Source organism: Syngnathoides biaculeatus, chromosome 11 (assembly GCF_019802595.1).
Source record: "Syngnathoides biaculeatus isolate LvHL_M chromosome 11, ASM1980259v1, whole genome shotgun sequence".
Taxonomy (NCBI): domain Eukaryota; kingdom Metazoa; phylum Chordata; class Actinopteri; order Syngnathiformes; family Syngnathidae; genus Syngnathoides; species Syngnathoides biaculeatus.
In genome coordinates this window covers 5,395,793-5,414,558 of record NC_084650.1, presented here as the reverse complement: position 1 = coordinate 5,414,558, position 18,766 = coordinate 5,395,793, and positions in this window count along the sequence as shown.

Sequence of the window (18,766 nt, the reverse complement as noted above, 5' to 3'; positions counted from 1 at the left end):
CTAAATAGATGGAAAGAATACTTTGAGAAGTTGATGAATGAAGAAAATGAGAGAGAAGGAAGAGTTGAAGAGGCAAGAGTGAAGGACCAGGAAGTGGAAATGATTACTAAGGGGGAAGTCAGAAAGGCACTACAAAGGATGAAAAATGGAAAGGCAGTTGGTCCTGATAACATACCGTTAGAGGTATGGAAGCAATTTGGAGAGATGGCTGTGGAGTTTTTGACCAACTTATTCAACAGAATACTAGCAGGCGAAAAGATGCCTGAAGAATGGAGGAAAAGTGTTCAAGTTCCCATTTTTAAGAACAAAGGGGACGTTCAGAGCTGTGGGAACTATAGGGGAATAAAGTTGATGAGCCACACAATGAAGTTATGGGAAAGAGTCGTGGAGGCTAGACTCAGGACAGAAGTAAGTATCTGCGAGCAACAGTACGGTTTCATGCCTAGAAAGAGTACCACAGATGCATTATTTGCCTTGAGGATGCTAGTGGAAAAGTACAGAGAAGGTCAGAAGGAGCTACATTGTGTCTTTGTTGACCTAGAGAAAGCCTACGACAGAGTACCAAGAGAGGAACTGTGGTACTGCATGCGTAAGTCTGGTGTGGCAGAGAAGTATGTTAAAATAGTACAGGACATGTATGATGGCAGCAGAACAATGGTGAGGTGTGCCTTAGGTGTGACAGAGGAATTTAAGGTGGAGGTGGGACTGCATCAGGGATCAGCTCTGAGCCCCTTCCTGTTTGCAGTGGTAATGGATAGGCTGACAGATGAGGTTAGACTGGAATCCCCTTGGACCATGATGTTCGCAGATGATATTGTGATATGCAGTGAAAGCAGGGAGCATGCAGAGGAACAATTAGAAAGATGGAGACATGCACTGGAAAGGAGAGGAATGAAGATTAGCCGAAGTAAAACAGAATATATGTGCGTGAATGAGAAAAGTGGAGGGGGAAGAGTGAGGCTACAGGGAGAAGAGATAGCGAGGGTGGACGACTTCAAATATTTATGGTCAACAATCCAGAGCAATGGTGAGTGTGGTAAGGAAGTGAAGAAACGGTTCCAAGCAGGTTGGAACAGCTGGCGAAAGGTGTCTGGTGTGTTATGTGACAGAAGAGTCTCTGCTAGGATGAAGGGCAAAGTTTACAAAACAGTGGTGAGGCCGGCCATGATGTACGGATTAGAGACGGTGGCACTGAAGAAACAACAGGAAGCAGAAATGGAGGTGGCAGAAATGAAGATGTTGAGGTTCTCGCTCAGAGTGAGCAGGTTGGATGGTAGAAATGAGCTCATTAGAGGGACAGCCAAAGTTGGATGTTTTGGAGACAAGATTCGAGATAGCAGGCTTCGATGGTTTGGACATGTTCAGAGGCGAGAGAGAGAGTATATTGGTAGAAGGATGCTGAGGATGGAGCTGCCAGGCAAAAGAGCGAGAGGAAGACCAAAGAGAAGGTTTATGGATGTGGTGAGGGAAGACATGAGGGCAGTTGGGGTTAGAGAGGAAGATGCAGGAGATAGGCTGAGATGGCAAAAGATGACACGCTGTGGCGACCCCTAACGGGACAAGCTGAAAGGAAAAGAAGAACTCAGTGTACATAACGTGCTCCGCATTGTAAGGCACCATGTCTAATATCGTGCCTTGTCTATTTAGAAGAGAATTTAAGACCACTATGATCATGAAAATATGGTAGATAAAAAAAAAAATTAAAAAAACTGAAGACCAAAATCTGTGAATATGTGGGGCCCCGTATGGTGAAATGCGAATGGGCAAGGTCACATTTTTACTTCAGAATCCAACTAAATGTAAATGTCACATATATATTGAAACAACAGGCCTGGGGCTGTATGACTGCATTTGGACACTGACCAGAAATCAAACCATGTGTGCTCTGTACAAAATGATGCAGCTAAAATGTCTATTTTTTTTTTTTTTTGGGTGTTGTTGGTGTTGCTGCTCCCCAAATCTAACAATAACAAGAGAATCAAGTTTGACAGCGCTGTTTTTAGGTTTTGCTATTTAACCAGCATTGTGTCCTTAAAACACATAATACTTATTATTCTGAAACTTATTCCTTCACATGTATGTTGTGAACTATCCTAAGAGGATTATGCATTGATTTATCCTCATTAGGGTCGCAGGTGTCCTGGCACCAATCTCAGCTGACTTCGGACGGTAGGTGGGACTTGTTATCAGCCAATCACAGGGCACATACAGACACAAAATTATTTACACTCACATGCACTACAATGGGGAATTTAGAGTCAGCAAACAACCGAACATGAATGTTTTTGGAATGTGGGAGGAAACCTAAGTACCTGGAGAAACCTCACATTGGCACAGGAAGAGCACGTAAACTCCACAAAGTTGAGACAATTTAAACCCATGCCCGCAGAAGCATGAGGCAAATATGCTCACTAGTCATCCATCGTGCCGCCACAAGAGTAGTTTCCATCCATTTTCTGAGCAGCTTATCCTCACAAGGGTTCTGTTAGTGGTGCAGCCTATCGCTGGTACCTATGGTGGGAGGCAGGGTGCACCCTGAACTGTTTGCCAGCCGATTGCAGGACACATATAAACAACCATTCACAAAAAACATTCACAACTGCAGCCAATTTAGTCTTCATTTAATGCATGTTTTGCGATGTGGGAGATAACTGGAGTGGTTGAAGAAAATCCACAAAGGCAAGGGGAGAACGTGCAAACCCTACACAGGCAGGGCTAGGATTTGAGTCCCTTTTTTTCTAGAACTGATCTAACTAGTCGTCCACTGTGCCACCAAGAGGAATTTAATATCTAAAATTATAATATTTCAAATAACCATGGATTTTTCTTTTGATTCATCTTCTTCTTCTTCTTCTTCTTTTCCTTTCAGCTTGTCCCGTTAGGGGTCGCCACAGTGTGTCATCTTTTTCCATCGTAGCATTTCTCCTTCACCTTCCCCTCTAACCCCAACTGTCTTCCCTCACAACATGCATCAACCTTCTCTTTGGTCTTCCTCTCACTCTTTTACCTGGCAGCTCCATCATCAGCACCCTCCTATCAATATACTCACTCTCTCGCCTCTGAACATGTCAGAACCATCGAAGTCTGCTCTCTCAAACCTTGTTTCCAACACATCCAACGTTGGCTGTCCCTCTAAGGAGCTCATTTCTAATCCTATCTAACCTGCTCACTCCGAGTGAGAACCTCAACATCTTCATTTCTTCTACTTCAAGTTCTGCTTCCTGTTGTTTCTTCAGTGCCACCGTCGATAATCCGTACATCATGGCCAGCCTCACCACTGTTTTATAAACTTTGCCCTTCATCCTAGCAGAGACTCGTCTGTCACATAACACACCAGACACCTTCTGCCAGCTGTTCCAACCTGCTTGGACCCGTTTCTTCACTGGATTGTTGACCCTAAATATTTGAAGTCATCCACCCGTGCTATCTCTTCTCTCTGTAGCCTCACTCTTCCCCCTCCACTTTTCTCATTCACGCACATATATTCTGTTTTACTTCGGCTAATCTTCATTCCTCTCCTTTCCAGTGCATGTCTCCATCTTTCTAATTGTTCCTCTGCATGCTCCCTGCTTTCACTGCATATCACAATATCATCTGCGAACATCATGGTCCAAGGGGATTCCAGTCTAACCTTGTCTGTCAGCCTATCCATTACCACTGCAAACAGGAAGGGGCTCAGAGTTGATCCCTGTCCCAGCTCCAACTTAAATTCTTCTGTCACACCTAAGGCACACCTCACTGTTGTTCTGCTGCCCTCATACATGTCCTGTACAATTCTAACATATTTCTCTGCAACACCAGACTTAACCATGCAGTACCACAGTTCCTCTCTTGATACTGTCATAGGCTTTCTCTAGATCCACAAAGACACAATGTAGCTCCTTCTCACCTTCTCTATACTTTTCCACTAGAATCCTCAAGGCGAATAATGCATCTCTAATGCATAATGGTACTCTGTCTAGGCATGAAACCATACTCTTGCTCATAGATGCTTACTTCTGTTCTGAGTCTAGCCTCCACTACTCTTTCCCATAACTTCATTGTGTGGCTCATCAACTTTATTCCTCTATAATTACCACAGCTCTGAACATCGCCTTTGTTCTTAACAGTTGGAAGTAGTACACTTTTCCTCCATTCATCAAGCATCTTTTTGCCCGCTAGTATTCTGTTGAATAAGTTGGTCAAATACTCCATAGCCATCTCTGCAAATTGTATGTCATCAGGACCAACTGCCCTTCCATTTTTCATCCTTTTTACTGCCTTTCAAACTTCACCCTTACTAATCATTGCCACGTCTTGGTCCTTCACACTTGCCTCTTCAACTCTTCCTTCTCTCTCGTTTTCTTCATTCATCAACTTCTCAAAGTATTCTCTCCATCGATTAAGCACACTACTGGCACCAGTCAACACATTTCCATCTCTGTCCTTAATCACCCTTACCTTCTGCACATCCTTCCCATCTCTATCCCTCTGTCTGGCCAACCTGTAGAGATCCTTTTCTCCTTCTTTCATGTCCAACCTGGTGTACATGTCTTTATATGCCAATTATTTAGCCTTTGCCACCTCTACCTTTGCCCTACATCCCATCTCGATGTACTCCTTTCGCCTCTCCTCAGTCCTCTCAGTGTCCCACTTCTTCTTCAATAATTTCTTTCCTTGTATGACTCCCTGTATTTTGGGGTTCCACCACCAAGTCTCCTTCTCCGCTTTCCTACCAGATGACACACCAAGTACTCTCCTGCCTGTCTCTCTGATCACCTTGGCTGTCGTTGTCCAGTCTTCCGGGAGCTTCTGCTGTCCATCGAGAGCCTGTCTCACCTCTTTCTGAAAGGCCACACAACATTCTTTGTTTCTCAACTTCCACCACATGGTTCTCTGCTCTACCTTAGTCTTCTTAATCTTCCTACCCACCACCAGTCATCCTACACACCACCATCCTATGATGTCGAGCTACACTCTCCCCTACCACTACTTTACAGTCAATAACCTCCTTCAGATTACCTCGTCTGCATAAAATATAATCCACCTGCGTGCTTCTACCTCCGCTTTTGTAGGTCACTATATGTTCTACCCTCCTCTGAAAATAAGTGTTCGCTACAGCCGTCTCCATCCTTTTTGCAAAGTCCACCATCATCTGTCCCTCAAAGTTCCTTCATATTGAGTTTTGAGTTTAATTTTGTGCCGCAATATCTTATATGACTACTGAGAATGGACAATGTCAAAATGTCACACCAAATCCCTGAAAAAAAAAATGTCTTTAGGTAGTAAACTGGTGTATTTGAAATATGTCCTTGATTTATGGTGGAGTGACCCTTTGTTGAGCATTGTCACTTATCTGCCAGTAGTTATCTTGAACAGTTTTAAACAGCCCATTCTACTTCTACAAAACTATGCAATTTATCTTCCATCTGACGTTTTTCTCCTTGATATAAGAAACAAATCAGGAGTCGATGTGCTTTCTTTCAAACATGTCTGTTGTTTTAAGGTAACAAGAACAGCTCCGAGCAACGGTGAAGGTCCTGTTCTTGACGCGTACACTTACTTTGAATTGTGAACTATTGGAAATCTTTGTGTATTCTGTTATAAACATTCATTAAAATTCATAGATTTTATAAGTCCTCCATTGAATTGAGATGAATGAAATATACATACACGTCTTGGTTTTGCTTTTTACAAGAAGCCGGCAAAGGAATACTACCACATTGTGTGTGCTTTTACAGTTACATGGAATCCCGTAGTTATTGTAAAAGGTCACATCACTGTCCTGTCATTCCCTTCCTCTGATATTACCCCCAAATGTGAAATATTAGTAGGACAGTTTCCTACAACCATGCAATGCTGTATATACTGTAGATAACAGCAACCTGGGGAAAAGGCAGATAAATCATACCTGTCAAAAGATCCCTGTTGTATTCTCAGGCTATTCAACCTTGACACATACATTTCAGAACCTTTAGGATACCAATGTTTAAATTAGCTCAAACACAGCATATCTTAAATATCTATTCACATGGAAATGAATATAAATGTTCTCAAGTCCACGGTGAAGCAACAGGTAGCACGATACATGTCTCGGTAATTTTTGCCAATCAGAAGTGTTTAGGTCATATTCTGTGAAAATATGGCACAATTACAAGAAAATGAATCATAGGTATGGTAGTTTGAGTGGAGCGATAATCATACTTGTGGTACAGTATATACAGTAGTGTTCAAAATAATAGCAGTCCAATGTAACTAACCAGATTAATCTACATTTTCAGTATATTTTTATTCCTACATGTTAAACGGGTTATCAGGTAGGCGCAGTAGATTCTCAGAAAAACAAGACCCAGCATTCGTGATGTACACACTCTTAAGGCTGTGGAATTGAGCCACTTGTTGAAAGTGGTGTGTATAAAAAATTCCATTGTGGCATTCAATCAGTGAGGTCATCAAATTTGTTAAAAAAAAAAAGTGTGAATCTTAATGATGAAGCCAGCACCTGTTGAACATGCATTTCTCCTTGAAAGCCTGAGGAAAATGGGTTGTTCAACACATTGTTCAGAAGAACAGCATACTTTGATTAAATGTTTGATTGGAGAGGGGAAACCTTATGAAGAGAAAAAATTACAGGCTCTTCAGCTCAAATGATCTCTAATGCCTTAAAATGGAGAACAACAACAGAGACACATGGTGGAAAATGGAAGACAACCATCAAAATGGATTGCAGAATAACCAGAAATGCAAAGGCTCATCCAACGTTTAGATTGCGCTATTTTGACAATGTCTATTAAAACATGTAATGTAAATCCGATTATGCTCAGGACATATCGGATGCAATACAATTGTAAGTTAAGTATGTTAGCATTTAGAAATGGGAATTTTTAAATAGGCATGGGCGGCAGGGTGGACAAACTGGTTGAAGTGTTAGCCTCCTTTTTCTGAAGACTGGGGTTAAAATTCTGGTCCCGGCTTTGTGGAGTTTGCAGGTTCTCCCTGTGCCTATGTGACTTTTCTCCTGGCACTTTGGTTTCCTCCCACATCCCAAAAACATGGATTGATTCAAGATGCTAAATTACCATTGGCGTGTTCGTGAGTGTGATTGGCTGTTAGGCAACCAGTTCAGGGTGCACCCGACCTCCTGCCCGATGATAGCTGGGATAAGCTTCAGCATTCCCTTGACCCCTATGACGATAAGCGGCTCAGAAAATGGATGATGGGCATGTTGGATGACTGGTTAGAGCATCAACCTCATAGTTCTGAGGACTGGGGTTCAAATTCCCCGCCCCCACCACCCATCTGTGTGGAATTTGCATGATCTCCCTGTGCCTGTGTGGGTCCTCTGGTTTCCTACCACATTCCAAAGACATCCATTAATTGGAGACTTTAACTTGCCCTTTGTTGTGATTCTGAGGGACTATTGTTCTGAACATATCAATTGTTACTTTTTTTCATAAGTTATTTGAGGCTTGGTCAAGTGACACGGCAATAAATGTGATGTCTAAGGGAAAAGCGCTGTTAGAGTTGGGTGATCTTTATGATTCATTGCTCCATGTGTGTGACAGGTGCATTGTTTCAACATCCATCCATCAATTAATTTTTTGACCTGCTTACCCTCACAAGGGTGCCAATGCCAGCTATCTTCGGGCAGGAGGCGGGGTACACCCTGAACTGGTTGCCAGCCAATTGTCATACTCCTGGCGTCGTCTCGGACAGAGGTCCGCAATTCAGCGCCCACTTCTGGAAGGAATCCGGAGTCTAACGGCCAAACAGTTCTTAGGATTCACTAATTTCTACAGGAAGTTCACGCGCTCACCTCGCCATACAATGTCTTTGATTGGTACAGGATCTGCCAGGAGGCCTTCAACAGGCTTAAGGCAAGTTTCACCGCCGTGCCCATCCTCATTGTTCCGGACCCAGATCACCAGTTTATGGTGTAGGTTGACACATCTAATTCGGGAATCGGAACCATCTTGTCTCAGAGGAGTCCCAAGGATGGAAGGATCCACCCGTGCGCGTTCCTGTCTAGGAAGCTGACCCCGGCAGAGAGAAACTACGACGTAGGAGATCGAGAACTGCTGGCGGTCAAGACTGCGTTGGAGGAGTGGCGACACTGGCTGGAGGGCTTGCAAGTGCCGTTCGTGGTCTTCACTGACCACAAGAACCTAGAGTACCTGAAGACCGCGAAGCGGTTGAACGCCCGCCAGGCCAGGTGGGCCCTGTTCTTCACCCGCTTCCACTTTACTCTGTCATTCCGCCCAGGCTCCAAGAACGGCAAGCCGGACGCCCTCTCATGGATCCATGAGGGGGAGCGCACGGAATCAGAGGCCGCTCCTATCCTCCCAGAGGCGTGCTTCGTGTCCGGCTTCACCTGGGTGGTCGAGTCGCGGGTGAAGGAGGCCCTGGGAGAGACGCCGCCACCCGCGAATTGTCCGTCGGACCACCTTTTCGTCGTTCCATCTCCGCGGGGAGACGTCGTCAACTGGGCCCATACCAACAAAACGGTCTGCCACCCCGGTATGGCAAAAACGCGTTCAGTGGTCGAACAGAGATTCTGGTGGCCCAACCTAAGCAAAGACATGAAGGAATTCGTCAATGCCTGCCCGGTGTGTGCGGCTAATAAGACATCCCGTTTACAACCGGTGGGTGAGTTGCGGCCTCTGTCCATCCCTTTCCCCCCGTGGTCACACATCGCGTTGGATTTCGTCGCCAGCCTGCCACCCTCTCAGGGTAACACAGTTGTGCTGTCTGTGGTGGACCGATTCTCCAAGATGGTTCACTTGGTGCCACTTCCGAAGATCCCGTCAGCCAAGCAGACAGCCCAGCTGGTGTTGGACGAGGTCGTCCGCGACCACGGGTTCCCCCGGACGACGTCTTGGACAGAGGTCCGCAATTCAGCGCCCGCTTCTGGAAGGAATTCTGCACCCTCATCGGCGCTTCGGCCAGTCTAACTTCGGGCCATCATCTGGAGTCTAACGGCCAAAAAGAGAGGGTCAATCAGGAATTAGAGACCGGACTTCGATGCTTAGCATCTAGGGACCAGAACACGTGGAGCCAGCACCTCAAATGGGTTGAGTACGCCCACAACTCCCTACCCTCTGCCTCAACAGGTATGGCTCCACTCCACGTTGTGCACGGCTATCCTCCCTCTCTGTTTTCCTCATTGGCCGCAGACTCCGCGGTACCGTTAACCCTGGCAGTGGAACGGCGCTGCAAACGGACCTGGGAGGCAGCCCGGAGGACGCTGCTGCGCATGGGCAATATCTACAAGTCTGCAGCAGACCGCAAGAGGAGAGCCTCACCAGAACTCAGGGTGGGGCAGCGAGTGTGGCTCTCCACTAAGGATCTTCCACTGCGGATGGAATCCCGCAAACTTGCTCCCAGGTTCGTTGGTTCGTTCCCGATCACCAAAATCATTAACCCGGTCGCTGTATCACTTAGACTACCCAGATCGATGAGGTTGCACCCTACGTTCCACCTTGGAAGACTACGCCCGGATCGTCCTTCGCCCGTGCCTCTGGAGTCATGCATTTGGGTCCGCCCTCGAGCCCCGGTCGTGACACCAATCACAGGGTATATAGTAACAAACAACCATTCACAGTCATAATCACAACTAAGAGCAATTTAGAGTCTCCAACAGATAAAACCTAAAAGCATCCTGGTTTAACCTGGAGGTTGACGTACGTACGTATCAGTGGAGTCAGTGGAAGCAGAACCCGTCGGTCTGCTCCACTTCCCTCATGCATGGCCTCAAGCCTTTACTCTTTTTTCACATCTTTTCCTGAGACACCGGTGAAGCATCTTCTGCACTCGCAAGACACCACCATTAAGAAGTGGATGTCACACTGGAGTACACACAAACAACAACTCACATTGGGGTGGCCGGGTGGATTGCTTTAACCAACTCACTTTGCCAAAGCATTCTGATATTTCCTTTAAATTTCCTCTCTACTTTGCGCTTCACATATTGTGGCTTCAGTGCATCGCCCCCCCAAAAAAGACAGATTGGCTTACAGTACGTACTATATTACGTGAGGCGCATTGATACAAGGCAAACTGTTACAAGCCGACATCTCTGGCGCGACATGTGGACCATACATCCATTTTCTTAGGCGCTTATCATCACAAGGGTCGTGGGAGTGCTGGAGCCTATCCCAGATGTCAACAGGCAGGAGGCTGGGTACACCCTGAACTGTTTGCCAGCCAATCACAGCGCACAAAGAGACAAATAGCCACGCTCACAATCACACCTAAGGGCAATTTAGAATGTCCAATTAAAGTTGCATGTTTTTGGGATGCGGGAGGAAACCGGAGTGCCCGGAGAAAACCTACGCTGGCACGGGGAGAACCCGGGATCTCAGAACTGAGGCCAGACCACTGTGCCGCCCACATGTGGACCATCCATCCATCCATCCATCCATCCATTTTATTTACCACTTATCCTCACGAGGGTCACGGGGAGTGCTGGAGCCTATCCCAGCTGTCAACAGGCAGAAGGCAGGGTACACCTTGGACTGGTTGCCAACCAATCGCAGGGCACATTGAGACAAACAGCCACACTCACAATCACACCTCGGGGCAATTTATAGTGTCCAATTAATGTTGCATGTTTTTGGAACGTGGGAGGAAACCGGAGTGCCCCGAGGAAAGCCACACAGGTATGGGGAGAACATGCAAACTCCAGACAGGTGGGTCCGGGATTTAACCCGGGACCTCAGAACTGTGAGGCCAACACTTTACCAGCTGATCCACTGTTCCACCCACGTGGACCAATGAAGCAAAAAATAAATAAATAAATAAAAAAGCAAGATCGGCTTTTTGGAGCTTATTGGGTGTGCATCATCGAAGCCCCACCCAGCAACTCTCTCCCTCCTCTCCATCATTTTCTACACTGTTAGAGTGTGTGCGTGACAACCTCTCTCTTGCATGATGCCTCCAAAGCCCTGGGCTGATGTTGAACCTTTCCCCAAAGCAACTCAGCAGGTGTAAAATGACGCTTGCTTTATGGAAAAGTGATTGCAGAAAGGAAGCTGATGGATTGAACCTTACAGTTTCTTTCGCTAAGGGAAGTTTTAGCAATGCATTAAGTATTCCATCTTTGAGAACCGGTCAAGAACTGTAAAAGCGGTATTTCCCCTAGAAGCCAGTAATTAGGTTACAAAATCTAAAGAAACATATGACCATGGAAGTCAGAATATTGATTGAGATCGCAACGTCCCTGAAGTACATTAATGAGAGGGCTTGTTAGCCACACACACCTGCCAAGCATTGAAATAGTTGGTCATATTCCTTTTAACATTGTGCCACCAAAGGAATGTTTGACAACAGATTGCCAGGGTGACATACTATCTTGTTTATGGGCCCAGTGAGTATCTTTTCCCCTTGAGGATGGGACAGGGCTCTGAATTTTTTTCGGTGTGTCTGTCAGGTTTACCAATTAGAGATTCATTAAACAGGACAAAAAAGGAAGCAAAGACGCCAGTTCAAGTTTGACAGCTCATGAGGAAAGAGAAGAGGAACTGTCTCATATAATTCACCACCGCATTTTGTCATTATCCTCTCCTAAGCACCTCTATTTATTTGTTTCAAAACGCCCCTTAGAATGACACATAGGATGTTATAAATGGGAGACAGGCGAGCAAAACACAGTTGGCAAGTGTACTTGCTTGTCCGTGTGTGTGGAAGAATGCTGAGTAAATGTGTGGTCATCATTTCTTTAACAAACAACAGGTGCTCCTGGTTCTAACAGTTCTGATGATTAGATGTCCTCGTTCTTGTGTTATCTCCTGCTAAGGGGCTGCCATGTTATCTAGAGCAGAGCAAAGCTTTTCTTCATTGGAAGCAGATTTGTGATAATTATATTCAGTTATTCCTACATTTCCCCCTTGTTTATCCTACATTTTCAACCACATTATCTAGAGCAGAGCAAAGCATTCTTCATTGCAGGCAGAAACAGTTTTTTAATTGGAGCAGAGCAAAGTTACACTCAGAGGAAAATATAGCACTAATCACTTGTAATCTTTTGCATCAGAGAATGCGTCTGGAAGAGAAGTCATAATGTCGTCAGCATGGTCAACTATATCACTGTCATTACCCTGTTGTGCCAATAGTAGATATATTTCTGCCAGTTTTGTGTTTGTCGGGGCAATAGCAGTGGTTATAAGTTGGTTAAGTGATGTCTTTATGCAGGGAATACAACAACATCCACACAATGCAAGAAGGGCTGCAAACACAGCTATAGAAACTAGGACAGAGAACTCCAAGTTTTTATATTTGCTGAACATTTTTTCCCACCACTCAGACCGGGCTGATGGTGGTGGTTCAGGGTGCGGAGGCCTTGAATGGTCCCTGTGAGTGACCCATCAGGTGCTGTGTTATTTGGAATAAATGTACAACACTGGTCACCGAACATTGAGCAAAGGCCACTCTTCTCGGCCAGGAGCATGTCGACTGGTATGCGGTTCTTGAACGCCATGAGGTTGCACCTAGTTGTTCTCTAATGGCAATAAAGCCTACTTCCATGTAGTTACCTACTTTCTGTACATTGTAATGTATGTAGTTGATTCTGTCAACGTTTTTATTTGGGGTTATCCATATAAAGATGGATTTCCATCCTGCAGAAATGTGGGTAGCCAACTTATGCTCATCTGGTATGCCTCATGTGATGCCAATTGCATCAATGTATGTCAGATCTCCATCTTTCCAAGAGAATCTTCACCTTTGGGAGAAACCAAGGGGCGGTCCAAAGATAGATGCGGCCAATTGTATATCCTCTGCTGTGGATGGAAACACAGACACAGGTAAGAGCAGTGATACTAGTGCACACATTCCTGATCCATTTATCAGTGTGTCATATAACATTTGACCACTGCACCACCACCATACATTGCTGCGTGAGAGAAGGGGGGGCAGTTTGCCAATGGTTAACATGACACCATATTTTCTTGAGACTTCCCACCTAACACCTGTCCCTACAAAACTAACACAGTTAAATTAGGCAATGGAACATTAGGAGAAAATATCAGTTTATAATTTAATGCCTTAGTTGTTGGATAAAAACTTTTCCATTTCTGACAAGTGGTGTTAGGCGTTGTTTTAGTCATTACTTCCAGGGTACACATGGTGAGATTTCTGCTGGAATGACACATAGTAGTGGACTCGGGCCTATGCAGGTAATGCAACTATAGTTTACCATGTTAGCTGCATTCTACCTTAATAACAACCAGTTGTTTCCTATTTGTGAAATACCTGTCACTGCCAAAAAAAAATTCATCATGTTATTTCGCTTGAAATACTTCAACTCCCTCCGTAATATTTGGATTCTTTTGTATGGCATTCGGGTTTAAGGTAGCATTAAATTGGCAAAGGGTAAGAAGAAAATGGAGGTTTCCTTTAGCATAATCCCATAGATGGAATCCCCAGCAAGATGTGGGAGAAGGCTTAAAAGCCGGGGGAATAATTGTACCTTTAGTTAAATTTACCTGTTATTGTAAGGCCAATTTCTGTGTTAAGCAAGGTCATTAGGTGTTTGTGATGCCGGGATTATGATGCTGTTCCCCAGGAGGGGGTCCATCTGTTACCTTCATCCACCACCAGGATGTTCCACCTGGAGCCTCGTACATTATTTGTCAGATATCATTTCTTTGATCTAGCCCTTATTTATTGTAGAGTCCCTTTGTTTGACTGTTCAATTCGACTCAGCTAAAGAATTTTTTATAGTGCTTAACTGATTCATTGGGAGGCAAACATGAAGTCCTCCAATCATGCCTCGGTGACTGCCACATAGTTGTTGCAATTTGATTTGAAATGAGATTCTACTCTTTACCTTATCTGTGGTAGGCATAGTTGACTGAGTATGATTTTTGATTCTGTTTTTATCAGCTTTACAAAAATATCATTACGGCTGTCAATGTTGCAGCTCAACACACTATCATAGTATTTAGACATTTTGAAGTCATGGCGACCAAGTTACCCCTAAATGAGTTAGGTGTCTTTTAAATCTTCACCAGCCTTCGGGTATTTTCAGATACTATAAATATGCGCCCACCTTACGCTGGACTTTGCTCACCTTTCCCCTTCGGTGACTCAGGTGAGATGACCTTTTTACAGTGTGTAAGGTGTATCCACGTGTTTCTTTCTGCTATTTTATCCATGTCATTCAGTTCCTCCTGAGTCTATGCCAGTATTTGGGTATAACTTCAGGTACAGTAGATGTTAATTCATAAACAGATATAGAATGAATAGACAATTGGCAAAAATACATTTATTAAAGCACAGTAACTTGTTATTTTTTTTCCAATCTGATCGTGTAGTGGTCCACACGTGCGGGCAGCGTGGGATAGATTCCCACTTAGTGATGGTGTCGACATCTGCTCTGCGACTGGCCGGTGACCACTTTGGGGTGTAGTCTTCCTTCGCCCAAAGTTAGATGGGATAGGCTGTAGCTCTCTCTCCAAATAAATGCATAGAGTTTTCGTCAGGAAGGGCATCCGGTGTAAAAAATCAAAAAGACTGTTATTGCTGCACCACCGTGACATTGTCACAAAAATGGTTTTACACATCAATATTGATAAATTTTCTAATTTGTTTCCAGTTCCTATCAATTTGCTGAATGTGACATTTCCCGGTTACACGTCATTAGAAAACAATGTTTTTTGTTTTTCAAAAGAACTTAATGGATACACACATCTTTTTTTTTTTTTGCATTTGTTATCAGGTAATAGCACTGGAATTATCTATGAACCCGTGCAAACAACACAATCTTTTAAACAAGTTTTTGCTGCTTGTTTTACTATAAGGAGTCAATTAATAGTTTGTCCTGTAATGCCTGTTGAGATTTGAAGCTTTTTTTTCTCCAACATCTAATTTAGAGTTAAAATAAGTAGTCACTTCCTTTAACCTCAAAACTGTTTCAAAGGCAAGTTATTATAGTTTGTGACCTGCACAAATCTACACAGGGAATTGACGATTTTTGGAAGACACATAAGCCCTAGTTCCATTCACAGGTACACATATTGGAACACTTGCAATTCTTATGGCCTGATTATTGGCACAAGTATGTGGTTTTACATTTACATTCAATGAACTCAAATTCAGTTTTTTTGTATGTAGTTATTCAATTTGTTTTTCTGGGACCTTGGGTGGTTCCCACAGGTATGACTCAAACAGAAAAAAATTAAACAACGGATAGCGTTTTCATCCCATACCAAACAGCAAAATGTATCTGTTCAAGTTGCCATTATGAGAGCAATCTCACTCCACAAAATACCTCAGTCCGGTTGTTTTGCTTGGTTAACGTATATTGTGACAAGCTCCCAGTTGGTTTGTCAAGACAATATTTTTCATCCCTTGTTTTGTAGGATTATTTGAATTTGCATGGAGAGAATTTTTTAATTGCTCTTGATACACACTCCATGGAGTGTGATCTTCAGGAATGCCCTTGTTTGCTTGAAACCATGCAGTCATTCTCATTCTATATTCTTCAAATGGTTCATTTTTGTTTTGTTTTGCTCTTCCAATGGCAGTATAATTTGCTCTTTATCTAAATCTAGCATAAGTGTGCTCTATTAACTCTTGAACTCAATGATTAAGTTCCCTGCTGCTGGGAGAAAGTACTTAGTTTTTATTTTTTGGATTCCAATCTTCCCTGATCCGATGCCAATCTCCCTTCAATGCTGTCATCCAAATTTATACTTCCACACCATTTAAGTGGTAAGACTTTCTCAAGTCTTCCATTCCCTGGATGAATTCTGCTACATCAACTTTACGGGATGTGATACCTTTTGTGGCCGTTTTCACATCATCTTGAGTCCAGTTTTTTTTTTTTTTTTTTAGTTTTTCCCCAAGTTTGTGTGTGGTTCTTATTTTATCCTGCAGGTTAACTATATAGTTTTGTGTGTGTTTTGTGCTAGCAAGCAAAGCCATATTGTCTTATCTACAAATTTAAATGTTTTATTTTAGAAGGACATTAGCTTTCTATAAACTTCTAGTCCTTACACATTAATTTTTGTTTCAGATCTTCTGCATCAACTATTTTGCTATTTGTTTTTCTGCTGTTGGAGTCAGTGGTTCACCTAGCGTGACTATACTGACTTCCCCCTGAACAGGGTAACAATTACTTTCTGTTTGAGGTAATTCTCGAGTTTCTACCAGATGTGGTGGAGAATTCTTACCTCTGCATCCTCAAACAGTTGTCACACAATTTCCTGTTCAAATGAGGTAGCGAACCTCCATTCACACTTTTACACATGTGCACATTTCACGGAGCTCAAGTACGTATAGGACACACGTTGCCCTTTTCTCTGTCAGACTAATTTGTCTACTTGATAGGGACTAGTATTCTTGAGGTTGGGTTCTGCAGCAATCGCCCAGGCGTGCAAATTCACTCATTCCTCATGAGTGTGTTAGTTTCCAACTCACCAGAGATGTCTTTACTTCCTTCGGCTTCGCGTCAACCCTCATCCTCCAGATGCAAAGCCGAGGCCCAGTCCCAAAAGGGTCTCAAGTGCCGTGGCCACAGTCTTTGCCTGGAGGTCGTCTCAGCCCTTAGAAACCTCGGGTATCTTAATAATAAATGTTAGGGTTACCAATTAGACATTCATTAAACAGGACAAAAAAAGCAAGCAAAGACACCAGTTCAAGTTTGACAGCTCATGAGGAGAGAGGAGAGGAACTGTCTTGTACAAGTCACCACTGCACTCTCTGATTATCCTCTCTTCAGCACCTCTATTTATTCCATTTCAAAATGTTCCATATTTACATGGATGTTACAAAAAGGAGACGGGCGAGCAAAACATAGTTGAAAACAAAGTGTACTTGTTTGTTCGTGTGTGCATGTATGTGGAAGATTGCTGAGTACATGTGTGGTCATCATTTCTTTAACAGACAACAGGTGCTCCTGGTTCTAACAGTTCTGATGATTAGATGTTCTTGTTCTTGTGTTATCTCCTGCTAAGTGGCTGCCACGTTATATAGAGCAGAGCAAAGCATTTCTTTATTGGAAGCAGATGTCTGATTCCTAGAATGTTGTTTACCAATGTTCTGATTTCCCAAACAAAAGCGAAAATAAAACAACAGTCTGGCAAAATAGTTTCGGAGCAGATACAGCCTTTCCTTTTTGGGGAATATGCGACAGAGTGTCTGGTTTATCATTCTTGGCACTAGGTTGGTAGGAGAGCAGGTTAAACTTGACCAAAAATCAAGCCCACCTTGCCTGCCTCGCATTGGGTCTCTTTGCACACTCAAAGCACTCCCGGTTTATGTAATCTATCATTACTAAGAAAGGGGTTTGAGATCCTTCCAGCTAGTGTCTCGACTCCACCAAAGCCACCTTGGCAGCCAGTAGTCCATGGTCCCCAATATCATAATTTGTATCAGATAGAGTAAGTTTTTAGAGCGGTAAGCACAAGGAAGTACTTTGCCATACTTGAGACCTTTCTTGGAGAGAGCCACTCCTACTCCAGCATCAGAAGCATCTTCCTCTACTATAAACTGCTGTTTAGGATCCAGCAAGGTGAGGATAGATCTGGTAAAGCTCGACACACAGGTTCTCACACAAAGGGTCTGTGTTGCGACGTACGATCATTCAAAGGGGAGGCTACTGAATTTCCCAATGTATTTACAGAAGAAGTTAGCAAACTCTAGGAACCTTTGTATGTCCTTACATAATCTGGGATTGGACTAATGAGACACGGCCTCTACTTTGTTAGGGTTCATCCTGATTTGTCCATGACACCTTTCTCAGCCTTGACACAAGGTAATTTTGCAGCTGCCGCTGCAACACAGAGCAGACATGAAGTACATGCATCTTTTCATACGGAGAAAATATAAAAATATTGTCTAAATAACCAAAGACGTAGACATTGACCATGTCATTCTGGAACACAGCTGCGGTATTAGTTAGTCCGAAAGGCATTACTAAATACTCATAATGTCCAATCGGTCTGTTGGATGCTATTTTCTCTTATCTCTGATCAAAATGGAGAAGACTTTGCATCTTACACATCTGTGACTTTTACAGAATAAGAAATAGTTCAAATAAATACAATGGCACCTGTTCTTTGTTCTTGTTAGTTTGTTGTTCTTTGTTCTGAATATCAGACCAGGGAAGCACCGACTGCCAGAAAAAAATTCCTTGTGTTTTTACACAATTGGCTAATGAAGCTGATTCTCATCAATGCTGGGTCATAGGGTCTTGTGCTTCTTGTTCGCGGAGAAAAATTCCTCATCCCGCCGGACATGAAGAAGGGCGAATGAGTCCAGCTACCAGTGATTGTTCGACATTCTCCTTTATGGCTTTGTGCTCTGGTCCTGAAAAGTAAATAACATCCAATGATGAAGCGTAGTTCTAGAAAGCAAGTCAATCGCACAGTCATCCCTACAGGGTGGAAGGGATTTGGCGTTGGATTTAAAGAACACTTCATTTATGTCATGGTGACATGTGGGCACATGAGACAAATCAGGATCCCCTGTGGAATTTCCATAGAGACATATCCATTAACAGTAAATTGTGGTGTGACCTGTGGTCTTCTGCATTGTGTCGATTTCAAGGAAGCTGTGACACAAGGACCTTTTTGGAAACAATGTCCTTTTGTTCTGATGGAGTAACAGAAAAACGTCCGCATAAACTTTTGACTGTCCGCTTGAGCTCCCAAACAAAGAAAATAGATGACGTTTAAAACTTGGAAGTCAGTTCGGCTTGTCATAGCATCATGCCTGTGACCCTCAACTGACAGAAAAATATCATTTTTGATGTGACTTTATTGACATATACCCACTATGTGACGTG